Source organism: Xyrauchen texanus, chromosome 16 (genome assembly GCF_025860055.1).
Source record: "Xyrauchen texanus isolate HMW12.3.18 chromosome 16, RBS_HiC_50CHRs, whole genome shotgun sequence".
Classification (NCBI taxonomy): Eukaryota; Metazoa; Chordata; class Actinopteri; order Cypriniformes; family Catostomidae; genus Xyrauchen; species Xyrauchen texanus.
In genome coordinates, this window is record NC_068291.1 from 37,125,692 (window position 1) to 37,153,184 (window position 27,493).

Below are 27,493 nucleotides of genomic sequence, written 5' to 3' on the forward strand. Positions count from 1 at the left end.
GCCTGCTTTTGCCTAATCAAATCCTATGGATCTGTCCTCCCAAATGCTTTAAAGTGGAATAAGTGCTACAGGGAGCCTCATGTGAAGTACAGAAGTATTTAGGCAAAGATGGTTAACACCAAGGTTAAATTGCTTTTTCATACTAGTTTATGGCTAAACTTTGCACTCCAATGACCATGTACTACAACATCAAGATTTGTTTGCTAATTAGAAACCAGTGTATGGTAATGGTTGCATAATTGTTTGTTCCTGTGAGCTAATTTGGTCATCATCCATTTTAAACCAATACTTAATATTTGGCAAAAATACACCAATGAAGGGTGTTCATCCACTGGAACATGTATGTACAATGTATTACACAATGGAATAGAAACCAAACTTTGTGACCATGCAACCATCACATTTTTTGGCTTAATTTATTCAGATACATAAACCGTATTGTTTTTATTATTATTATTTTTTTTTTTTGACAATTTGTCTCTCCAGACCTAACACTGGGTCATTCATTATTATTAGTTCAGCTGTCACTGCTGAGCTGATTTTGGCATTGTCAATTCCTAAACTCGGCATAGCAACAAAGGAGTATTTTCTGCAAGGAGCTTTTGATGTTAACATTTCAAATAGCCTTTTAAAGAAGCAAAATAATATGTGACATTAAATAAAGGCCAGTAATAATTATCAAAATATATTTCTTGCTAGTTTCCACATGTAATATATACATAAAAAAATTAAGCATTCTCCCAAAATATGTAATAATTCTCACATGTATTGCCATTTTTAAAATAAATAAATAAATAAAATGATTTAATAGATACAATATTTCTTGTCATATTTAATTATTCACACATTATTTTTATATTATTAATATAACATTTCTAGATATATTACATTACTATTTAACATTTTTTATTTATACATACCACAGTAAAGTATTTATTTATATAGTTTGTTATATCCCTCCTTTCTTTGTTAATCAGTACATAAGCATTGCATTCAATACCCCATTTTAGCGTCTCCTGAGCTGCAGCACTACATTTCCCAAGAAAAGCTGCGCTGCAAATATCTTGAACATGCGCACTGATGTCAAGCCTGAAGCCTAAAAAGCGATGACATCACCTGCGTGAGTCGATTCGCACTGTATTGTTTAAAGGGGAATGAAACCGCACACGAGCTCAGAGAGAGAGTCTGCGGAGAGGATGGAACTGTTTACAAGGTAAGTTCGACTTTTGACAGCTGTGAGACACTGACAGTAAAACAAATAGTCAAAAATTCAGCGAACTTTGGATTCTTTTTAAGCGGGCTGGCTTTAATGGGTGGGACATTGAGAGACAGAATCTGTGGTTGAATTGGCGAACGATTCTCCTCAGATTTATAAAGCACATTTTAAGCGCATTTTGACGCGTTTGTCTTTTAATCAAACGTGTCTATTATTTTGAAACGTATTATTGTGTTCATTTTGTCGCTTCGATCACGTTTATTCTTTTTACACACTACACTTTAGACAGTGTACCTACTTTCCAGTTCATGGCAGTTTGATACCGTGTTGCCATTTCCAGCTCGTTTAAATGAAAACAGAACAGTTCAATTCAGTTCAGTCAGTAACTGTCACTGGTTTGTTAGTAACAAACTTTTTGTTACAGTTCATTTAGGACAAAGAGAGTTAATGTTTAAGCATCTGATGGTAGTCTATTTTTCATGTACTTCAATTAAAATGCTGTTTTTGAAGATGTTTAGAAGATGGATTGTTGTTTGGCAAATTAACCCACAGTAATAATAATAGAAGAACGATGACGAAATATACACAAAAGTGCCATGCAAAGCAGTGCAGTGATCAGAATCAGTATGAGCTTTATTGCATGTATGCTTTCACACACAAGGATTTTGTCATGGTGACAGAAGCTTCCAGTGCAAATAGAATACAAAATATATATATACATATACAGCATACACATACAAACATTGGAAATATACATCAAGATGATGTGCAAGATGATTTAATGTATCATGTAGAAGTGCATATGTCAAATAAATATGAATGAATAGTTGAATATGTACATGATTGTATTGCCACAATGGAGAGTATTGGAGGCAGTTTTAACTGTTCATGAGATTGATAGCCTGAGGGAAGAAACTGTTCTGGTGCTCAGTGCTCTGTATTGCTGGCCAGAGGGCAACAGTTCAAAAAGCTAGTGGGCTGGGTGAATGGGGTCCAAAGCGATTTTTCAAGCCCCTTTCCTCACTTTGGAGGTGTACAGATCTTAGAGGTTGGGAAGGTGAGAAACAATAATCCACTCAGCAGACCGGACTATCCTTTTTGAAGTCTTCTGATGTCTAACTTGGTAGCTGCACCAAACCTGACAGTTATTGAAGAACAGAGGACAGACTCATTGACTGCTGATTAGAACTGGATCAGCAGCACATGTGGCAGGTTGAAAAGCCAATTTGTTGATAAGTGAGAAAAGAAAATGAAAGTAGTCTTGAGACTGTTGGCCCATTTGCTGTATTTTTTCCACTTAAAATAAGCATTGATACTTTTGATGTTTGGCATACATTACTAAGTAAACCAATATTTTTTAGAACAAGATCTCAGCCTTAAAATTACATGCCACACCTTTACCAACAAAATCTTAGACTGACAGTGAATGTGCACAAGATATGCTCTTAGATATTAAATTCTCCTTATAGATCCTTAAAGGTAAAGTGTTTATTTTCTGTGGCACTTGTGCCACTAAACAGAATTAAAAAAATTAGGACTATTTTCAAGCAGGTACCATTGGTTGGGTAAACAGTTAGTACCACCCAAATGTCATGCCATTGGATTCTGGCAAGGATTCTCATACAAACAGAGCAATGTTTGGATAATGCCACAGTGTTTACACTTTCGGGGAAAATCAACATACGAATGGCTTACTTGTAGTTGCGTATTGAAGGAATATTCCTGGTTCAATACAAGTTAAGCTCAATCAACAGCATTTGTGGGATAATGTTAAGTACTATAAACATACATTTTGACTTTTCTTAAAAAAAAACAAAAATCGAGGTTACAGTTAGACACTTGAAATTGAAGGGATTTTTTGGAAGGTTTAATGGCTTATGTATAATGGCTTATGTATAATTTTGTATAAAATGGATAGTTTGAGTCCTCAAAGCTGATTGGTCAACAGCCGTGCTTTAATCACAATAAAGCACATCGCTGGCCTTTTCACGGAACTTCTATTTGTATCACTCCATAGCACCCATAGCTGACAGTTATTATTGTTGCTTAGCAACGTTCTGTTTACTCTTTTCCGTCAGGGACTATTTTTTCTAGTGTTAGGATGTTATTTAATGAATTCAATAATAATAATTAAAAAAAATTTTTATGAACATTTGTGTCTTTTAATATTTTTATTATGTGGTAACTGTTTTATCCACCTTTTTCCTAAACGCGGAAGTGTTCCACAATTCGCCTGTTTTCAAATTCCAGTCTCACCCGCATTGGCGTTTATTCGAAGAATTAACAGATGAAGGGGTTGCAGGCACTCCGCTTTGCGTTATGCCTTGCAACGCCCTTCAGCCGTGACTATTTTCACAATATAGCACGGCCCCTCGTACCTTACTGCTTAAATAAGAGCACTCACATTCAATCTTTTGTGCATTATTTGACCTGTAAAGTTGTTTAAATTGAATTTTGTGTTTAATTACATGGCAACAAAGTTGTAAAATTGGCTATAACTTTACACATAAAAGGTTAATAAGTGATTTTATCACACTAGAATCATGTTAACCCGCAAATAGTTTGTGTTGTGGCTATAATTTTGAAACAGTGAGTATTTTAATGTTATGGATTGGCCCCATTCACTTCCGTTGTATGATTTATTTTCTTCTTTTTTTTTTTTTAAGAACATTTTTCTGGTGATCAACATTATGTGGCAAATGCTGTCGGTTGAGCTTAACTTGTATTGAACCTGGAAAATAATTTTAGATGGGATAACAAAGTATTTTCAAATTGACAAAATAACGCACTTTTGAAGTTACTAATAGTGGTGCCTGTAGAAATTGTCACTTGAATGATATTATTATACAGTATACTCTTTCATCATTAATTTATGCACAGTGGAACCATTATTTTCCCTTCTTTTGGTAATGTTTGCACGCAACCCACTTTTTAATTTAAATTATTGCAATAATGAGTGGTTATAGCATTCTTCCATGATCAAGATCACAAGCACAGACTTGCAGTAACATCATAAGTATTAATACAAGGAGTCTCTAATCCAACCAAGATTTGCTACCCGCATGGATGTAATGCGGGTTTGTTCACTTTGAAAATCATTGCCGCATTCTTGCATATCTGCGCCTGCTTGTCGTGCTCATCCGTGGCTGTCTGACCTTATTAATTTGTTGCACTGTTCTGTTTTCACCATCTCTGGTTTAGTCACACCTCTAGTACTTAACATGTCGGGTGAAAAGCCAAATCCCTGGGCCCTTTCTCAATCTTACCCTTTTTCTTTCTTTCCCTTGTTTATGTTCTTCCAAGGCTTCTTTTAAAGGGATAGTTCGCCCAAAAAAATTATTTACTCATCCTTATGTTTTTCCAATCCTGTATGATTTACTTTCTTTTGTGGAACAGTGAATGGTGACTTGAGGCTTTCATTCTGCCAAGCATCTATTTTGTTCCAGTGAAGAAAGAAAGGGTTGAAACAACATGAGAGTGATTTAAATGATACAGAATTTCCATATTTGAGTGAACTATCCCTTTCCTAATTTTTTTCTGCTTGGGAGAAGTTTGAAAGTTAATGTAAGGGTGTGGGTGCATGAATGGTCATGCACAGCAAAGAGAGTTTATGTTTTGCCTAATTGGGGAGGTTGGTAGAGATGCTGACATTAGACATGTGGAAGATCTTTAATTAGAGATTTGGGGTCACATTGACACATCTGCAGTATCTCAGTGCTAGGGAATGCCAAAACACTGCCAAAACATGATACCGGAACTACTTTCAGAGTGCTATCAATACAAGACGGAAGCCTCCTCCCCCCATGGACTCTACCTCTAAGTTAATCCGTTTTTTATTTCTGGCAAGTAATTTTAAAGGGATAGTTCTCCCAAATTAAAATTCTGTCATCATTTACTCATCATCATTTTGTTCCAAACCACATTGACTTTCATTTTTCTGTGGGACACAAAAGGAGCTGTATGTTCCATACAGTGAAATTAAATGGTTTACTAAGGCTAATGACATCTCCTTTTGTGTTCACGGAATGAAGAAAGTCATACAGGTTTGGAGCAACATGATAGGGAGTAAAGGATGTCATGAGTTTCAGTTTTGGGTGAACTCTCCCTTTAAATGTTGTCTAAGAGTCATTTCTGACATGTTTGTTCTTGTAATGTGATGAAATATGTGGTAAAAGGAAAAATAAATTTTATGCTAATGTTTTGCTGATTTACTTTAGTTCTGCATACAGAATTAAAAGTAAGAGATGGACAAATCTGTTTGTCTTATAATTGTAATCTTTATTTCATAATCATATGCTCATGTTACTTTGATAAGATAAAAAGACGCATTTTAATCTTGTTTGAAGTTAAAAGGGAACACCCAAAACACCCTGTCCATGACAACTCCTTTGCTCTGTATCCATGGCAACAGAGATCTCTTTAAAGTCAACATGAAACAGCATGGGATATTAAGTATATATGAAAAGCGTATTTGTCAGGTGATTGGAGTATGGATTTTGGACCACACTTTGGAATATAAAAATAAAAAGGTAATTCTCTAATACTTAATTTCTTATAATTGCAAGTTTATATGTACCAATAGTGATAAATGAAGTTGCAATTTCCAGATGTGAAGTCAAAATTGCAAGACATAACATTTCAATTGTGAGATATAAAGTAGTTCTGGGTCATGTGGCCAAAAATATTATCCCAATTTCTTTTTTTTATAATTCGATGTCGATATTGATCACGATATACATTTCATACCATTAATGGGAAAATAAACATTACACATTACTCAATATTACACATGTTGGTTATACCTCAAGAATGAATAAAACAGAACTTGTTTGTTTACAATTAAACTCCACAGGGTAGTCTACCTTTTAATTTGAAAAAGTAAACTCGTTTAGGATTTAATCCTACATAAGGTGTTTGACCTCTTTTTGATGAAATTTCAGCAATTTAATCATCTTTAGCAGATGTTTGACTCCACTGAAAAACTTTGTAACGCTCCACACTCCAGCTCAGTAGGTGGCGGCAAAGCACCATAAGATGGATTGCCAATCACCAATAAACATCACATGAAGAAGAAGAAATAATTGCCTTTGACAGCTATATGGATCATGAATTTTTTTTACTATATATTACATAAATAATCAGCAATGGTGTTGATGCTGGAGTTGCTGTGGTGTTCAGTCAATTGCTGTTTTATTGCATTGCCAGTGCCGTGTTGTTCGATACATAACAATATCATATTAGCTGGATAGCTAGCTTCATTACTGGTTTCCATGACAGCAGGGCTTTGTAGCCGCTAATACTTCCTTAGCAGCTGATATCATAACTGTGATTTAGTTAACCATTTGTGTGTATAACTTTGCCGAACTGCTTGAGATTTAGCATGTGCCTGATCCGATCGTCTATGTAGAACATAGGCTAAAAATCGAAAATTACAAAACATATCTATCAACAATATCGAGGATATTTTTTCCACTAGCCCTAATATAAAGTCAGAGTTAACATGTTTAGCTTTTAATTCCAAAACAGTATCAAGGCACCAAAGGGGACAGGTTGACATCTGCTGAAAAGGAAGGTTGTTTTTCCTCTCTCTTTTTTCGTTTTTTAGAATAAAGTTCACTATTGTTCACAACAAGACCAGGAATGTGTATTAAAAAACTAAATAAGATACATTTTGATATCATGTTGATTTAATAGCACAGTGAAGGATGTTTGTTGTTTGATTGAATGCTAGGCTGCACACTGGAATAAACCCTTCAGTTTGAAGGAAGTTTAGGTGATTTTCAGGTTTCATTATGATCAAACTGGTTTGTTGTTCTTATTTGTTTCTCTTTCAGTCTGTTGTTATTAAAGGGATAGTTTACCCAAAAATGTAAATTATCTCATTATTTACTCATCCTCATGTCATCACAGATGTGTTTGACTTTCTTCTGCCATACACAAAGATTTTTAGAAAAATATTTAAGCGCTGTAGGTGAATGGGTACCAACATTTTGAACCTCCAAAAAGCACATAAAGGCAGCATAAATATAGTCCTTAAGACTCCAGTTGTTAAATATATGACTTCAGAAGCGATATGATAGTTGGGGTGAGAAACAGATCAATATTTAAGTACTTTTTTTTACCATAAATTGTCCCTGCCCAGTAGGTGGCGATATGCATGAAGAATGTGAATTGCCAAAGACAAAAGAAGAAGAATGTGAAAGTGACATTGATAGTAAAAAATTATTTAAATAATTATGTTTTTCACTCACAGTTATCATATCGATTCCGAAGTCACAGATTTAACCACTAGAGTCTTTATGTTTTTGCAGCCTTTGTGTGTTTTTGGAGCTTCAATATTTTTATACCCATTCATGTGCATTGTGTAGACCAACAGAGCTGAGATATTGTGATATAAATATTTGTTTATGTTCAGCAGAAGAAAGAAAGTCAAACACATCTGGGATGGCATGAGCGTGTGTAAATTATAAGAGAGTATTCATTTTGGGGTAAATTCATTTTAATAAAATCGAGCTTGTCTTAAACCACACAGCACAAGCCTGCATAAAGTGTTGGTTTGGGTGTTTGTACTTTTGCGTGTGTATGTGGATGTATGCCCCAGAGTTTGCGTGCATCGGATAAAGGAGGTGGTTTGGGATGTCTATCCTGGCTCTGCCCAGTGTAGTGGAACAAAAGCCCAGTGTAACTGTTTAGATTTGCCATTCTCTCCTGGATAATGCTTGGACAATACTCTGGTCTCATGTTATTCATATTGAGGTCCTGCTTTGCACCCTAATGCTCCATCAAACATTGCATCTCTAACCACACAAAGGCAAAGTGCTCTTAACATGGGCTGGGAACACAAACAATAGAGATTAATTGGAGACTATTTAGCCTGAGTCGGAGCATTCATATTAAAATTAATGGGAGAAATCTGAACAATATGGCAGGTGTAGAAAAGGAAGTCCTATCTTACAGTTAATAGGGCCAATCATCTTTCAGATACATTGAGAAAGTGCATGTGCATTAGCTGGATCAGCCTGGGGGGGGGGGTTATAAAATGAAGACATCAAGTAGGGGAAAAAATATATAAGACATCTGATTTTTAAATTGAAGTCTCCTAGGTCCACAAGAGAGCACATTAATTCATATAAACCAATCAGCATCGTATCACAGCTATTGTTTACTGCAAAGAATATATCTGGCTGTTTACAAAAGTGTGTAAAATGATCATATCAAAAGATTTTAGAATATGAACTGGCTAAATCTTGAGTTAAAAAGTGAAACAAGACAAAGAAAAATGCTCCAAAAGATGGTTCTATGTTAGCTTCATTTTGCACAGCCTATAGCAGTACCAAAGTACTACCACAGACTCAAGTTGTGCTGGCGGTACCACAGTGCTTTTTACTGTTTTTGTATGTACGTACCTAATGCTTATGCTGCATGACGAATATAAGAGCAAGTTAAGGCATAGTCAAGACACAAAAGACCTCCACCTAAGAGGCTGTTCACTCCAAACACATCCATCTTTTTTCCATGTAAACATGTGCTAGATGGACTTTTTTGACTGTTGTGCCATGTCTTGCTGTTTTTTCAGCATCTCGTGCAGGAGCATTGCAATTTAATTTTAATTCATGAATATTTGAAATTCAAATTTTAATTTGAAAACCTTAATTTGAAATATGTTATTTGATTCAAACTTGACCAACCATTTTTGAGAATTCTGTCTTTTCACCATTTAAGTAGGTGGAACTTTAATGCCACTTTTATCCATGGAAAGTTTCTACCCAGATGCGTTACCAAGATGGCCGCCAAATTGCCTGACTTTGATGTAAAGGGACTTTGGTTCAATTCAGCATTCTGTTCTTTCTCTATGTTCTTGGAAGTATCATTACTCCAGCCCAAGGCGTGCTGTTGCAACATACAGATGACGCAAGAGCCTTTTGTAGCATTCCTTATTGAAGATCAACTAAGCATCTGTCACTTTACCTGTTTTTGACTCATCTCAGATACATGTTATTCTGCTTTGACCTGTTGCTGCTCTCTGACTGGTATTTATAAAAGGTTCTTTCATATGATATGGAGGATACCCAGGTATATAAACTTTGATCTTGACGGTGGGTGGAAAAGTGGCAGTTTAGATAAACAAAATCCAATGTCCCAATAGCGAGGATGAGAGAATTATAATTTTTGGGTGAACTATCCCTTTAAGGAACATTATGTAAAAATTGTATAGATTATTCTACTTGTGTGAATGTGATATCACATATAACAAATATGACATAACCTAACAAACAAATCAAGTCAGAGGTAATCCAAATGTAATCAGATTAGATTGCACAAAAATATAATACAAGAGATTTGTAAAAATTCCACCAAGAAGGAAGTGGGACTCGGGGTTGCCGTCCATTTAAGTCTATTTTATTTCTCCAGTTTCCAGTCACACCTTTGCCTTTTCAGGACTGTTTCAGATTACACTCATCAGCTTCAGTGATAACAGACAACATAAACTCATAAGTATTAAATCAACAGCTTTGTAGTGATCAGCTTCTCGTAACACTAGGTCTGTGTGACTGGGACTCTCTCTACCGGTCTGTTTTTTAAAGCCTGTCTGCATTGTCACTGAAAAAGGACACGGGTGTTTAATATCAACAATCACCAGGTGATGGCCATTTCGGATTCCTCTCTCCCCAGTGACAGACACACGACCATGTCCCACTCCACAAGATTATATAAAATTTTGCAATTTAATCATGTTATTTGTAATTAGTACCAGATTACAATTCAGAAGTAATCTCCCCAGCACTGTGCCCCAGTGACAAGCTGTTGTACCCCTAAAGGTAAAATTTGGGGGGTTTCAGGGCATGCTATATCTCATATTATTCTGTTAAGCAGCTCACAGTCATGTAGACCACAGTTTTATACAAAGCAACTTGCAATACTTGCAGGGAAAATCCCACTCTAGCAACCTGAGGCCACAATGGTGGGAACTCATGAATCACCCTATGTGGGATATAAACCTATAACCTTTTGGCTACCAGCCTTGATTAAATCACTGGACCACACCACCCCCTTATCCACCCAGAGGAGAATTCATTAAACAGTTGCGCCACTTTTGTGACCTGCATCTTATTCACTAACCACCCGCAATCTTGTTTAAATAAGTGCAAATGAGCGCTAAAATAGCGCTGTGTCTTGAGTATTTAAATTAGATCATTGTCATTCCTTTATGTGCAAATATGCCTGCTTTCTATGTAAATTAGGTACATAGTAGATTGGGCTTTATTTACCAATCTCTGTACTATTTTCCTAGTGCAATAAACTTTGCGCTATTGCGGCCCAACGAAGGCATTTTATTTAAAAGAGACGTTTTGCTGAACATTTTCTGTCAATCATTGCAGTAGTAATTAATAAAATAATGATGAAATGATGGATGATACATGGGAAGGTGTGAGGATATTTCCACATGGAATAGGTTTAAATCAGAGTTCCTTGATGGATTCAGCAGATGGAGAAGGTGGCTGCTGATGGCCATTGTCCTTTGAATCCAAATCAGAGGCTCAGGTAGTTTACCGTGGCAGCAGACACGCCACAATCATGAACTTTGCTTTTGCCAGGAAGTCAGGCTGACAATTAATACATTTGGAGATTGAAACAAAGATGCTTGGAGGTATTGTGTTGATGAACCAAAGGGGCATCTTTCACTATTTTGCATCAGGGAATGCCTGTGGCCTGCCAGAGCTCACAAAAATTTTCAGTGGCCATGAAATATGTGCAAATTTAGGTTTTGCTTAAGTGGAAATGCAAGCTCCCAACAAGACCGCTGAGGCTGAAAATGTAATTATGTCTGAAGGTCTCTAATTGGCTCTGGGCTGGGGCTGGCACATGTGGTAGGGTGTTTTCAAACAGTAGCCAGTGGAAGTGTGATTCTCAGGGGGAATTTTATTGCCTTTCTTGTTACCAGGGTGAGCCAGTGCACTCTTGGTTTGCCAACTAGTAGAGGTCCTTTGGGGCACACAATAGAGCACTAATGGTGGAGAAAACTGAGTACATTATCCTGCGGCGTGGAAGAAAGGCCACAGAGCTCTCAGCTGCATCCAGTAGACTCCGGACAAAAGCAAAATGGTTTGTGCCGCCAGTCATGCCAGAGCTTTTAAAAAAATTTTTTTTTAAACATTCTATTTATTCACATTCTGCTGTATTTAATGATGCCGGTAATAGTTGCGGTAGGGTTACGGAACTCTTGGTCATGTCTCCGACATAATTATTTCCTAATGTTAGCTACCTTTAGTTGTCCAACATAACCACAGTGCTGAAAATGTTTAAATGGTTGTTGTCAGCACTGGTTTGACTGGCTGTCATATGCAGCTAAAGTGCAGAATAAGCGTTTAAATGAAAATAAATAACATGTTGTTTCTTAAAGCGAGGTTCTGAGTTGTCACACCTTGGATTCATCTGCTGGTGTGTGACACATCTATAATGACAAAATCTTTCCTTCATGGAACTGACTATATGGTCCATAGAACAGTCGACCTAGGCTAAATTTGTTTTTTTTACTAAGGTCATCAAATGCTTCTAGCTATTTAAGGTTGATTTTATGCGTTGTTGCATTGCAAAATGTGTCCGAGCACAATTTATAACACGGGCAAGTACGTTTTAAATTCTCAGTGTTGCCACAAGTAGTGCTATAATTGAAATTGGTGTGAATTGTCAACTTGTCCAGTGTTTCCCATTCAGGTGCCATCTTGCGAGATTAGGGGTGCCGTGTGAAAAAGCCTTCAAACACTTTTTAAAATCCAAAAATGAATTTAAAACATGTTTTAAAATGTAATATACTACATTTATCAATGGTAAAAAAAGTAGAGCTGTCAGAATTAAAACGTTAACTCATGCGATTAATTAGTTTAATGCGTTCATTTTTCTTAATCGTGATTAACGCATTTATGGTTAATACAGCATAAACACTGGTAATGTGTCGGCCCTGAGTCTGTACTCTGACGCACATGCCACAGTGCCAGAACCCTTCTATCAAGGAGAGCCTACAAGCTTAGCATAAAATAGCATTACGCTGCGGTCCCGTGGACATCTATGGACAGAACTGTCATAACATGCAAATGTTCACTGTTACGCTCTCTCTTATGATTGAGCCGCAGAGGTTGTTTTCTCTTTAAATAAAATAATCTCTGACAGCGCATCCCTGTCAATGATAAAATTATGGAGAAATGAGCTCTTAGCTCTATTTGATGTACAAAACAATATCAGATGGGACTTGTGACAGAAATTAAAAAATGTTCAGCCTTTGTAAGGCGTATGGTGAGTTTAAAGCGGCGCTCGACTCTGGTGTTGCTGCCCTGAAGCGAATCATGAATGCAGCTTCATGATTGCTGTAACAAAGCAGATAATAGTGTGGTTTAGTAGGCTAAAGGCTACAGCCCCATCATCAGTCATTGGTGCGCCTCTTGAGGCCAGGTGAGTGAGGTTTACCTACCAGCTGGCTACTGTTACATTTGCAACCCCATATGACATTCTCAAAAGGCTCAGTTACGTTAGGCTCAGTCACCATTCAAATTGATTGTATGGAAAAAAGATGAATGAAAGTGAATGGTGACTAACATTCAGCCTAACATCTCCTTTTGTGTTCCACAGAAGAGAGAAATGCATATGGGCCTGGAACAACATACGGTTGAATAATCATGACAGAATTTTCAGTTTTGGGTGAACCATTCATTTAACTACCTGTAAAAGTATTTGTTAAAGGTATTTGCCAAGACCAACAATATAAATGTAAGTCAGCACATGAATGCATGTCTTGCTGGAAAACAAGTCTCTGAAGACAAGGGACATAATGTAGGTTGTGTACTAAAAAAATCCTTCCATCTGAATAAAACTATAAGTAAGAACTGAGGTGAGAAGTAGTCCCCTGTGAAATTTTAGATGAGATTATTGGTAAATTTAGGATGTTTTAGTCCTCTGGCACCCTACAGTACCAAACAAAAACACAATATAGTACCATAAAACTATTCCATTCATTTTGTTTACTGTATTACAATCTTTTGAAGCCATAGAGACCAAAATGTAAGCTGTTTTTCCCTTATAATCTCCCCCACTGACAGAGCTCACAAATTTAATTTGCAAAAATGGTGGCCTTTGATGCTACCACCAAGGTTAGACATCATTGGCAATCATTGTGAAGCATTTAAAAACAAGAACACAATTGAGATTTGGGAGTGACAATCTTTCAATGACATGGTTCTGACGTTTAATCATTATATATTTTGGGTGACCCATTCCTTTTAATTTAAGAGGAAGAGTGGGATTTATTTGAACATAAGGCTCAGATATTTAAAAAAAAATGGTTTAACTGCTATGTATTAGATTTGGGACATAACAAATAAAGATGACACAATCCTGGAGTTGAACAAGCTACAGCAGTACATATGAATCTACCCTGTTTTTTTTCCATGCTCTTTTAGTGGTTTCTGGCACATTTTTCTATTAGAATTTTGCATTTGTCTGTTTGGTACGGGAGTTGCCTGTTTCTATTTTGAGGAAACAGGATATCCATTCTTTGATTGCCAGAGAACAGGCTTTTTACAGTGTAATGAGTGGGTGTGTTGATACGACTCTTGTGTAAATGAGATGAGTGATTTCTGCCGGCCTTATGAAACCTTCATACCATGTGGCAATGTGGCCAATATAGGGATTTATTTGAGCCAGGCTTTTATCCATTCCTTCGTGAGAGGATTTTGGCTAATGGGAAAGTTGTTATTATTCTTCACTTTGTCACAGTAGGTGGAAAAGAGCATGGAGGTTGTTACAGGATAATCCGGGTAAAGGTCAGTAGTGGGTGTTGGAAAAGCCCTATACGATGATGTATGTTCATGTCCATGGGTCTAAGGGATGTACATCCTACTGTCATCAGGCACACCCTCTTCCCACACCCGTCACTTTCTACCTGACAGTCCAAGGGTGTGAGAAATCCTCGAGAGAGTATACTGCTGTATGTTCTCCGTCTGAATGTTTGCTCAAGCAACAAGACGCACCTTACACCCAAAAAATCAGATCAGGTTTTTTGTTTTTTCATTTAGTCATATCTGATCAAATATTTTGCATTTCACAGTGCACTGACTGAAAGAAATGAAGAAGTCTGTATAGTTTCGTTGTGTCACGGTGTGTGCTTGTTAAGATATGTTGGGATGTAATTAAAGTGTATAGGTGGTAGGGGATGGCACTACTCTGCTGCCTGTGTTAGAAAGTCCAGTAATAAAACGCCCAGTCATTCATAAAACTCTTATATCTTTCTTATATTCAGTTTCAAATATTTATGGAGTTAATTCAGCCCCAATGACTTACCGTTCAAATTCCATTCAAACTTTGTTTTGTTTGTAATTTAAGTCTTAGCTATTTATATAGTTTAAAAAAAAAAAAATATATATATATATGTTTTTAGAAAAACATGATTAAAGTTTTTATATATACATATACTGTAGGTATGTCAGATATAAGTATATCTTTGGCTGCTATGTTGTCTCTTGTTATTCCAGTGTCTTTCCTATTCATTATTATAGGCTGTTATAATGTACAATAAATACGAAAGATTGCATAATCAGTATACTTTATAATGCATCGTACTTTGTCATTATGTTCAGACTTGCTAGCCAACTCAATGAAAGAATGCTCGAAAAGCAGGTAAAAAATAAATGAGTCAAAGTTTCAAACTTGTTTAGCAAATGTTTGCTGAGACTGGTGTTCAAAACAGAGTAAATTTTACTCTCTCTTGAACAAACGCTAACATTGTAGCATCGTTTAACACTATGTTAAACGATGCTATGTGACGTCTCTATTGTCATTCAAGGTACCGCTGAATATCACAATGCACTAAATCTCAAAATTAAAAATAAGTCCCCTCTTTGACACATTTGCGTAGTTGTCACTGAATTTTGAATTTAGTGAAGTGTCACGTATTGCTGTACTACTCGTGCCTATCCCTAGTGATTACATTATTGTAATATTTGCATTCTGAAATGCAAATTGTCTTTTTGTACTTGCATCAATGTAACTATACAGCCGACAGACAATAAGACATGTGCTGAGTATCATGACAATGGCAAAGTGGGCTCTGATGTGGGATTTCTGGTGTATAGACCCAAAGCCTAAATCCTCGACACTACTCTTCTGCTGCTGTGCACTGCCATTTCCTTTAGGAAATGCAAATGTTATTGGATACTGAGACATTCTAGATAGACTGGAGATAAACAAAATTGTAGTTCGAAATTATCTTTTGAAAACTGACCAAACTGATAAACTGTCGGTTTAATGGTAGCAGACAGTTGTTATTTTGGCTTTCAAGAGCATGGATTCTGCCTCTCCACTGTTGCAAAAGACCAAAGTTCATAATCAATAACTGCTGTCAACAGACATACATCATCATTAGCAGTGCCCGTGCTTCCTGAAGATGACCCTAACATGACCTCAGTGACCTGTGCTCAGAACTGCAGAGGAAAGAGCCAGATGCACTCTGGTACTTCTCTCTAGACAATGGAAATTTGATCTGCTCTTGGAAACCCATGCTTTCATCATTGCTTCCAAATGTTGCAGAGTATTCTGTGAAAATAATGGGATTTCATATCTTAAACAGAGTGTTCAAGGAAGGCTCCACATCACTCAATGTGTTTGTGTACATAAGGTAAAGATTTGGCTAGAGAAAACATTTGTATTCCAGCTGATTGTTCAGTGGAATATATACAGTGACGTGAACTTGTATAGTTGAATGGTCAGTCACTGCAGTGATATTGGCTGACCAAGCACAGTGATCATATTGAGGTATTTATGACTGTCCCATAATTTATATCTTACACTGTGGATATGAGACCACAAGTGTGTGTGTGTAAGTCAACAGGAAATCTACATTTTCCCTATTTACTTTCTTAATACTTGGGATGTTGTGATTTAAACGGTTTCACTATTAACCGCGATTAAAAAATTAAGTTAATTTAACCATAAGAATTTAGAATCTATAGTTAAAAACCATGAAATGTTTTACTTACACATTGCGAAATATTATATATACACTCACTGAGCACTTGATTAGAAAAACTTGATTGGTCCTAATAAAGTTTCCAACATGGTCTTCTGCAGTTTTAGCCTGTCTGCCTCAAGGTTCGACATGTTGTGCAATCTGAGATTCTAATCTGCTCACTACTAATTGTACAGAGTGGTTATTTGAGTTACCGTAGCCTTTCTGTCAGCTCGAACCAGTCTGGCCATTCTCCATTGACCTCTCTCATCAACAAGGCAATTCGTCCGCAGGACTGCCACTCACTGGATTTTTGTTTTTGGCACCATTCTGAGTAAACTCTAGCGAATGTTGTGCGTGAAAATCCCTGGAGATCAGCATTTATCGAAATCCTTAAACCAGCCCGTCTGGCACCAACAATCATGCCATGGTCAAAATCACTGAGATTGCATTTTTTTTCCCCATTCTGATGGTTGACGTGAATATTAACTGAAGCTCCAGACCCGTATATGTGTGATTTTATGCATTGCACTGCTGTCACACCATTGGCTGATTAGAAAACCGCATGAATATGTAGATGTGTACAGATGTTCCTAATAAAGTGTTCAGTGAGTGTGTGTGTGATATATATACATATATACATAATATAAAATCGTTTTTAGATGTTACCCTAAATGCGAAAATCTCTTGTGCTTGTGCCTGGCTGTTGAGTGCAGCTGTTTCTACAGTTATGGACAATGTCAACATGGTGCTTGGCCAGGAATTGCGGGTTGAACGTGAACTTTCATTCCACATGAAACTGGGGCTACACACAAACTTCAAAATATATGAGGAATTTGATATACCAGACATAACCACCGAAAAAGTTACTTAAATTGTCTGTTTGGGATTATTTGACTGACTGAAGGTTACTGAAGACGACAGATTTAAAACATTCAGACAGAAGTCATATAAGGGTACACATCTTTCAAATGGGACAGGATGTTCCACTAGTCCTCCAACAACAACAACACCAACAAACTAGTGAGTTTAATGTTTTTAGCTGTGGTACAAGGGATGAATTTAGAGATGCAACTTCTCGGAACGTTTAAGTGTGCTAACTGTGTGCTTTGATTTTACGTGTATTTAGTATAAGGGTGGAAAACTTCCAAGAAGTTGTGTTTCAGTTCATATTCTTTATGAAAGCATTGTTCGTGTACAAATTCACCTCATTCAAAAATATATTTTAATTTTAAATCATCTGCTGTAACCAATAGGGATGGGACAATATATCGAATTTTACAAACCTTATTGTCACATAACTCAAATTTGCAACATTGTTTTCTGTCCATGTGATCATAAATTAAATGACCCGTCAAACATCATAATCTCGCTATCACTTGATTTTACCCCTACTGCGCTTTTTTCTACACCATTTACAGGGTTCACACAAGGTCCTTGAAGTGCTTAATATGTTTGAATTCATCCTTGTAATGTGTTATCATTAGAGATAGGTAGGCGGACCCTACTTTCAATGAATAGTGCGTCTTAATATCCTTTCTGTTCTTTAATGACATAAAAAGTCAGAAGAAATATCAATTTTAATCTCATGCAGCATGGATGCTCTAAAGAAACCTAGAAATTTGTGTTAATGTTCACTGAACCGGAACACTGTAAGGTGCTCTATGAACTCTGAACTCTTAAAGTAACAGTAACCTTTTTAGAGTTTCTTGAAGAAACTAATGTTATTACTTGTAAATTGTACACATTTCAAAGAGCGTTAACTCCATATAATTATTAAATATATATATATATATATATATATATATATATATATATATATATATATATATATATATATATATATATACAATTTCATGATATAATATTAATAAATATGTAGAATTTTGTATTTTTACAAAGTACAATTATTATAATAATGATGACAAAAAAACAAAACATTTATACACTTTTGCATACTTTTTCAGGACAAGTTCAGTTCTATTGCTTGTTCTGCACATGATCAGTTGGAATGTAGCCCACTTTATATTTGAAATCTTATTTGTTTGTGATCTTTTCTTATAGAGAAGGGTATATGAGCAACTCTTATTATTTAAATTGGAGCATTTCTATTGTGTATTAAAAAAAACGTTACTTTAATGAGAAATTATAATTAGGGATGCACCGAAATTTCGGCGTGGAAATTCTTCAAAGTTTCTGATAAGGACATCAAATTTGCGATCTGCAGTGTTTATTCAGCAGAAATGTTAAGTATATATATATATATATATATATATATATATATATATATATATATATATATATATATATATATATATATCTATATATATATATATATATATATATATATATATATATATATATACACACACACACACACACACAGAGTACAGCAAGAGATTCTACAGGAAAGTGCCCTGATCCACAGCAGTGCCACAACTAGCGCAGCTACACCACAACTTGAGGCGTATCTAGCGGAACTACGCCAGAAGCGACAATCCCCTTGACTACGGTCGCATAAACAAAGACCGCTTTCCTTTGCTTGCGCGGATTGCACGCAGGTATTTATCTGCCCAAGCACCAGCACAGAGAGTGAGAGACTGTTCAGTGCAGCATCTCATGTTCTTGAAGAGAAACCTGTCACTTGTAGTTAAATAGAAAGCGGTCCAATATGATGTGTATAGCAATTACATTACACTTGTTCTTCACTCGAGGATACATCTGTCGTTTACAGTTGAGGTTGGATTTAGTTCAATTACTGCTGTTTTGCACAATCATTTTCACTTAAAGTGTACATATGTTTACATAAACAGAATAGAGCACTGATCTATATATATATATATATATATATATATATATATATATATATATATATATTATATATTATATATTATAGTTATATATTATAGTTATATATAGATCAGTGGAATAGAGGCCCTCTGCCATTCTGTGTTCTGCCTTTTTGTTTTAATTAAAATTACTGTTGCATATTTAAACTTTTTGAAAGATGCTAGCTAAGTTCATTACTTGACTGTTGTTTTTCATATAATAGTTTTCTAAAACTTTACATTATTTGGATAATTGTTAATAAAATCTGTAAAATTAGATTTTTACAGAACTGAAAGAAGAAGAATATTTAATATAGTTTTAATATATTTTTTGTCCAATTTTGGTGTTACTTTAAAAAAAAGTGTGATTTTATTTTATTGGTTTGTAGTTTTTCTGTTCAGATTCATTAAATTCATAAAATTAATGAAAAAGTATCAAATTAATACAATTATACACACCATTTTTTTTTATTTTTTATTTTTTTATTTTAAATAGGTAAAAATTTCGGTTTCGGTTTTCGGCCAAGTGCATCCTGGATTTTCGGTTTCGGACCAGAATTTTCATTTCGGTGCATCCCTAATTATAATGTGCATTTTGCTCCGTTTTTTCAGAAAATTTGAATTTTGTGTGTGTAATTTAAGTGTTATTATATCGAATCGAATTTGTCTTTTTTTCCTCCGACAGTAATGTAACCATCCAAAAACTCCTGGGCTTTATGTGTATGAAGACTAGTGCACATTACATGACTCAAAGTTGTCTTTGGTTTGGGTAGCTGGAGACTGTTGAAAAATTTTAATTCTTTATTTATATCCATCCATCCATCTTCAACCGCTTATCCGAAGTCGGGTCGCGGGGGCAGCTGCTCCAGCAGGGGGCCCCAAACTTCCCTATCCCGAGCCACATTAACCAGCTCTGACTGGGCTGACCCGAGGCGTTCCCAGGCCAGTGTGGAGATGTAATCTCTCCACCTAGTCCTGGGTCTTCCCGAGGCCTCCTCCCAGCTGGACGTGCCTGAAACACCTCCCTAGGGAGGCGGCCAGGGGCATCCTTACCAGATGCCCAAACCACCTCAACTGACTCCTTTCAACGCAAAGGAGCAGCGGCTCTACTCCGAGCTCCTCACGGATGACTGAGCTCCTCACCCTATCTCTAAGGCAGAAGCCCGCCACCCTTCTGAGGAAGCCCATTTCGGCCGCTTGTACTCGCGACCTAGTTCTTTCGGTCATGACCCAACCTTCATGACCATAGGTGAGGATAGGAACAACAATTGACCGGTAGATCGAGAGCTATGCCTTTCGGCTCAGCTCTCTTTTCGTGACAACGGTGCGATAGAGCGAGTGCAATACCGCCCCTGCTGCCATGATTCTCCGGCCAACCTCCCGCTCCATTGTCCCCTCACTCGTGAACAAGACCCCGAGGTACTTGAACTCCTTCACTTGGGGCAAAACCTCATTCCCTACCTGGAGTACGCACTGCATCGGTTTCCTGATCTTTATTTATAATTATTTTTAAATATTGAATTGGAAAATAAATAAAACATCATCCACATCTTCCCTACCCAGTGGCTTTATTATTTTCAGCAGTTTTTATGATTTTGTTTTTATTTAGCAAATTAGTGCATATATGTATAAAAATAGGCAAGAGCAGTTCTTTCATGTTTGTTGACATTTTATCAAGAATAAACCCGTTATCTTAATTTGAATATGCATTTTGGGGGATCCTTTTGAAATGGGACGACGCTATGGGCAGCTGCTATGGCTGGGTTTTTGTCAGTTCTGTGCAGATTTAAAGGTAAATAAGCGTACGATCTGAAAATGTAAAAAGCTAATGCATAAACATGTTCAATAGGGGACACAGATATGAACAGCATGCACATTAGAAGCTCAGTTACAGGTACTGCACAAAATAACTCAGAACGCCATGTTTGCGAATAATTAAAAGAAACTGCTCTGGTTTTTAGCCATTTATCATCTTTTAATTTTTTGTGCTTTATTATCATTTAGTAACACATGGAATGACTGATGTATGTCCTCTTGAAATCAAAGACTCTCTCCTTGAAATTTGAAAATTGAAATTTGGAGTGGTGGTGGTGTAGTGGTCCAAGGTAATCAGAAGGACGCTGGATCGAGCCCCACAGCCACCACCATTGTGTCCTTGATTAAGACACTTAACTCCAGGTTGCTCCGGGGGGATTGTCCCTGTAATAAGTGCACTGTAAGTCGCTTTGGATAAAAGCGTCTGCCAAATGCATAAATGTAAATGTAATGTAAATGAACACAAGTGTTCAAAAGACATGACCAGGTGCAACGGTGATGTGTCTCGCTTGTACATTTGTGATCAGATTACCCGAATGTAATCTTTGGGTATATACAGGTCTCAGACAGGGATGAATAGTCATGTAGGTGGTATAGAAAAGTCCTGTAGTGTTCGCACCAGCACGACGATAAACAAGACTGCAAATCATGTAGTGTATGCTTGTCTTAATTCTGAAGATAAATTCTAAAAAAAATGCTAAACTCGGACATGGAGCACCCATTTTTAATGATCCATTCAATTCCTGATGGATAATTCATTGAATTTCCTGCCAATCCAGCCAATATCTTGTCCCCTAATAATCAAGACTAGCAAGTACAACCCCACTACCCCCACCCCCACTTCACAATACCCCCAGTGCACAAACCAAATCTGCACCCTTATGGAAATGCATCAAATTACGTAAGCAAAATGGGTGTTGAATGCCATTTCATGTTGACATTAACACTGACACACACTCATACATATACAGTATTCATGGTCTGCAGAGATTCAGTGAGGACAAATGAAGGCCAAAAATGTCATGCTGACCAACTTTTAGATTCTTCAGTGTTTTTGAAACCAATTAGAAAAACATTTATTTGTTGCATTCATTGTCTATACAAACAATATGTCCAAAAGTATGTATTGCTCCAGATTAGGGATGCTCCGATCACCGATCTTCTTGTCAACTGATCGACTAATACCGATTCTGATCCCAAACATTTTAGCTTTCATCAGGATATCTGTCATTACTGGCTAATATGTACGCTTTCTGCACACTGTTACTTATTATTTATTGAATTTTCCTCTTTCCAGTAATAATACTTTGCCTAGTTTTTGCTAACAAAAATAGTTAAAGTTTAAAAGGCTTATTAAAAAGCTGAACGATATTAAGGACCATTTCACAGCTCGTGCTGTTTTCCCTTTGCCGTGTCCCGTGTGACATTAATAGCAAAGTACACAAACGTTACATATTTGCCATATCTTTCCCACTGCATCGTTCTTAACTGCCGAATTAAGTTTATTGTCTTACAACACTATGCAAGAATTCCCCACACTCGGTGATGACTTTTTTTCTCAACATGAGCAATCGGTTTATGCGGTCGGCTAAATTACCGATCACCGATTGAGTCATAAGACGTGAATATCGGCCAATGCCGATCGATCTGAATATCCCTACTCCAGATTAAATTTGCGTCTCTTCTGTCACATTGCATTTAACATCAATGCTGAAAGCACTGTAATGCTTCTTCCGAAAGATATCTGAATTTTGTCAAGTATAGAAGGGAGCTTTGTTTTCCAAGGCAAAGTTTTGTAAACTGGAGTTAATTGTCAAAAGGCATTCAGAATTATGATAGTTCTTGATCAGAGGCTTGCATAATCTGCTTTAACTTGTGTACTACTGTATCTTCACTACACCCACTTTAACAAAAGCAAGGTTTATTTGGAGGCCCTCACAAAGAGCTGGCCGAAGTAAAAAATAATTGTTTGTAAGGATTAGTATAATGTTGGCATTTTAAACCAACTTAATGTTTATAGAGGGATCAAACAGTTCTGAACAACTAGTTTTTTTCATTTTGTGGTTGCTAAAGTGTGGTTTAATTGAGTGTAATTGAATATGGTTGCTTGCTAGGGTATTCTAGGTGGTAGCTTATTGGCCCCAAGTCAAAAGAGCACATGTCTCTATGATACTCTGGTCCCTAGGTGCAGTATGGCTCGGGTCCTCCATGTATGGGATTATTTCACCATGTTATGGTCCAATAAGTGATTTGGTTCTATATATTCTTTTGTTTTCTTTCAAATACAGCACAGCTGTCTGTTTTTGTTCAATCTTTAACATGTCATTGTTTGATCTCTTTTCACGGTTCACTGGTTGTCAGTTCTTGAGGCATGGGTGAGTCAAACTCGGCCTCCCTCTGATTAGACTCCTATTGGACAGTGCAAAAAGGAGGTGTGGCTTTGGAGGAAGAAGGTGGTTCCACTCAGACCAGGAACATCTGTCTGACTCGGTTTGTGTGAAGTGTTCACTTATTCAGACTCTTAGCTCAAGCTTACAGTTGCAGTCGGATAAATCATAATATATTAACTGCAGTACTTTCATTCTGGTCATTATTGAAAAGTGTTTCTAATGCTACATCATAGAGGGTTTTTATATTTTGATCTCAAAGTAGTGGGAATTTTAGCAGCTATTTCAGGACCTGCTCTCTGATTTGATGGTGAAATATGTAAGAGCCTTTGCGGTCTGCATGCTGCCCACTCCACAGCTTTCAGAGCTGAAATCAACAGGGCTTTCACTGCCTGACTGGATTTGTTGCTGCGATGTGCTCTTGACGTACATTTTTGAGAGGTGAGCATGCCGTCTTGTTGTTTTAAAGCTGTTTCAAACATTACAGACCCAGGAACACCTTACCCAGACTCCAATCCAACCCAGGGACTAGATTTTCTCTCTAACTTTTTAAGAATGTTCATTAAAATTAACATTACCTAACATTGATCCTATTGATATGCATTTAAGAAAACATTTTATTCCAGGTTTTTGCAGAAAGTAGTGTTCACAAACATGTAATCATGTTGGTTACATTATATAATGCTTATCCGATCATTTGTAACCATGTTCAAACATTCAAATATTTGTAAAGAGAATTCAATATTTTATATATATATATGTGTATGACCACTGAAAAAAGACAGGGCTGTTGATATTTTGTTTTGTGTGTTGCCATGTGAAGACACTTAGATCACTTGTATAGATAAAGGCACTATAAGCTGTATCCATATTTGCTCTTTGGACCTGGCTGAAACTAGTGTGTGTCCATGCCCTGAACTAAGTGGAACAGCAAAGAAATTAAAATGAATGGAATGAGACTGGTGTGCATTTCTCCTTTAGGTGTGCCCTAGTGACATAATTGCATACTTAATCAACAATACATAAACAACCATGATTTAAGTTGTTACAGACTTTTTTATTTATTTGTCCATTCTGTTGACTGTACTGATCTGTTTTATAAAGAGGTGTGTTGTAAACATAGCCTATTTTCTACAGAAAGAAACTATTATTGTAATATTGGTTGGATCCAAAAACTGAAAAAATGCTGTGTTTGGGGGCTGTATACAGAGGTAGGATGAAAATAAGGTGCTTTTCAAATTGTTCTGAGACCAGTTCCCTTAAGAGTTCAAGTTTTTAAAAAACTGATAAGGCAGCTAGTCCAGATGTGTTTTCAGATGCAGCTAGTATTGTAGGCTTTTACAGTAACATTGTGATTGTCACCAATGGGATATAATTAGGTTTTACTCCCTGATTACTAATGATTCTTTTGTTTCTATTGTAATGCACAGTCTGTCGCTATTGCGAAATAATCCCACCTTGACAGGGAGATCAGGTCTTGAATCGCCTTGAAGGGGTTTATTTTGCAATAATGCCCAGTTGTGGGTAAATTGTCCTGCTTGCTACAAAGCTACTTACCAAATTAATAAAGAAATGGACATAAAATGTCTCGGTCATATTTAACTCCAAATGAATACAAACAAAAAACGTGAAATTATACTTTGCATAAAGAAAATGAAGCCTACACTTTGGACCATAAGATTTTTTGCATTGATTTGTGACATTATCTCCAGTCAGTTAAGCTCATTTACCCCAGAATTCTTGATACCGCTCTGTGTCCTGATGTTTTACTATTGTTTTCAATGATGACTCATTACGTAACGCACCTTTTTATTTCGTCTGTATTAGGGTAAACAAGTTGCTGTGGATCAATTATGTTTTTTGAATTTTTTTTACATTTTAAATCAGCAAAAATTAAAAGCTGCGTTCTACTATGATTTATCAGTACCTTACTATTTTGCATAATATATATATATATATATATATAATGTTTTCACATTCTTGGTAATAATAATAATAATATAATGTCCATCTTTTATTCAAATTGCAGTAATGAGATTTTGGGAGTCATGTACATGACTGTCATAAATGTAATGTCCCAATTAGTTATTAACCGATGTATCGGTCAATAATTGGATGATATTTGGCCATTTTGTTGTTTACCTGCATTGGCCGATTAACATAAGCGTTATCTTTCCTTAACATAGTCAGTTCCAAAATCTAACAATAGATTTCTCAATGATTAGTAAAGAAGGATTTTTAAGGGTTTTCGATTAGAGTAAACATGAAATATAGTACATAAGTACAAGATCCGATGTGTACATCTGAACTGTTTTAGTTAAATTTGAAGTATATCAGCATTTATATAGGCCATCCCATCTGCCATCCTGCTCTCTAAATATCAATATTGGCATCGGCCATTGAAAACCCATATTAATCTACCACTACTATCAATGTAAATTTGTTTTAATTGTCCTAAGTAAAACAGGACTAGGGCATATACTTGACACATTTTATGAGAATTAAGCTATCCAAAAGCTGAGGTAGAATTATTTTATTAAGTGAGAAAAGAAAAAGAACAGAGGGCTACATGAGACATGAAAGTATTACAGCTATATAGGAAATCGGTTGCCTGCAACAAGTTTAGCCCTCACTACTAATCAAGTATTCCAGAGAACCATTTAAAAATACTTAATATCCAATGGGAACAAGTGCGATTTCATATTTGCTCTTCCAGTCAGAGTTGAGCTTGGGGAAACTCATTATGCAGCTGCTCAGCTGGAATCTCAATCACTCAAGCCACGGGATTATAGCATGTAATGCCAGCCACCAAATTACAAACATGCCTGGTTAAAACCAAGTGTGTATGTTTGTTTAGATATAAGTGATTCTGTTGACTCTGAAGTAGTCTAACCCTGGGGAATCAGACTTAAATGAGGCTATACAGGGCTATAAGTTAATATGGGTCTGAAGTCTGTATTTAAAAAAAATATTTAGCTTATCTGCCTTATGGACAGCATTTTTGCATCTTTCCTCTCTAGTCATCTTTCTTGTTTAGTCCTATTCATCTCAAATCCCCAAAGGGTGTGAGGTATGACCCCTGTGTGATGGCCTAGAGGGGTTTGGGTGGGGGGTGGGGGTTGCAGCGATAAATACTGTATTTAATGCACCCTTGGTAAAAATGTTTAATAGCTGTTTTGTGAATATAAAGTACGTGGCTATATATAATGAACATAATATTACATTACAATATTTATTAATATAGTATAGGTATATTTTGTGTAAATATATAGATAGATTAATAAATTGGCAGTTGTGAAAATGGTGAACCAATTATTTTTCTTTTTTTGTGTGTAAAACATTTGGATCATCCTGTACTTTTAACAAATCATCAATGTATTCCTTAAATCCTAATCTATTTTTCATCAGTACATAAAATGTGATGACTTATTTCAACTAATAAAACCAATTCTCTCATTTCTTTTCCCCCCTAGTCCATTTACTCACACATAGTGCAGTGTGAATCTCGTGTTTGCGAAAGCCAATAACAAACTTAACATTGCTTTGATTAGTTCAGTAAGAATCAATTCTGTAACTTGCCATTAGTAGCATCTATTGACTTGTGACTGCTGGACGACAGACCAAAGAACGGGGGGTTGTTGTCTAGTTGATCCTAGACTGGCCTGAAGGCTGCACTTACTGACCTTCATTATGTAAACTCTAAAATGGAAACTCACTTGCTCTTCTGCAGCCATTTGATCATTGGGTTCCAGAATAATGGATTAGCTTTTAAAACCCCATGAGTTTTGTGGCTTTTAGTCCATTTCTATGAGCTTTGAAGCCATTAATGTGCCAGTGTAATCTTAAAAGTGGACTAAATTAACATTTAATAGATATACACATCAAATTTAGTGTTTATCTTCTTGGAAGATGGACCAAAAATATTGATGATGACTCTTTTTCTACACAGATTTTTGTCCAATTAGATGCTCCCTAGAATGAGTATGCCCCTGCCCCTAGAACCACCTGAAACCAAGAATCAAGTAGTAACCTAAATCAAATCATGGTTCCTGGCTGTAAAGAAAGCCTGCTGGCTATGATCCCTTTGACACATCCCACCAAAATGTCTTGGTTTCAATTCAAAATACAATAACAGGAAAGAAAACTGCATAAAATCGTAGAACATTGGATGTCACAAACCTGTGAGACTGTTGTTTTAGTGCTAGTTTCATTAACTTTGTTTAAATCATTGCAATGATGTTGGAGTTTTTCC

The 27,493-nt window shown here is 36.3% G+C and overlaps 1 protein-coding gene across 2 annotated transcripts in view; it reads left to right on the forward strand.

Annotated features, from left to right (window-relative positions):
- Positions 1 to 1,077: 1,077 nt before the first annotated feature.
- Positions 1,078 to 27,493, forward strand: part of daam1a (dishevelled associated activator of morphogenesis 1a) — an 82,269-nt gene continuing 55,853 nt past the window's right edge. The window contains exon 1 of one of the 2 annotated variants that reach the window (XM_052145573.1): positions 1,078 to 1,213. The gene's annotated coding sequence lies outside the window, so the exon portion shown is untranslated. Of the gene's footprint in view, positions 1,214 to 23,346; positions 23,683 to 27,493 lie in introns of those variants that run through there. The other variant, XM_052145572.1, reaches the window with a different exon arrangement.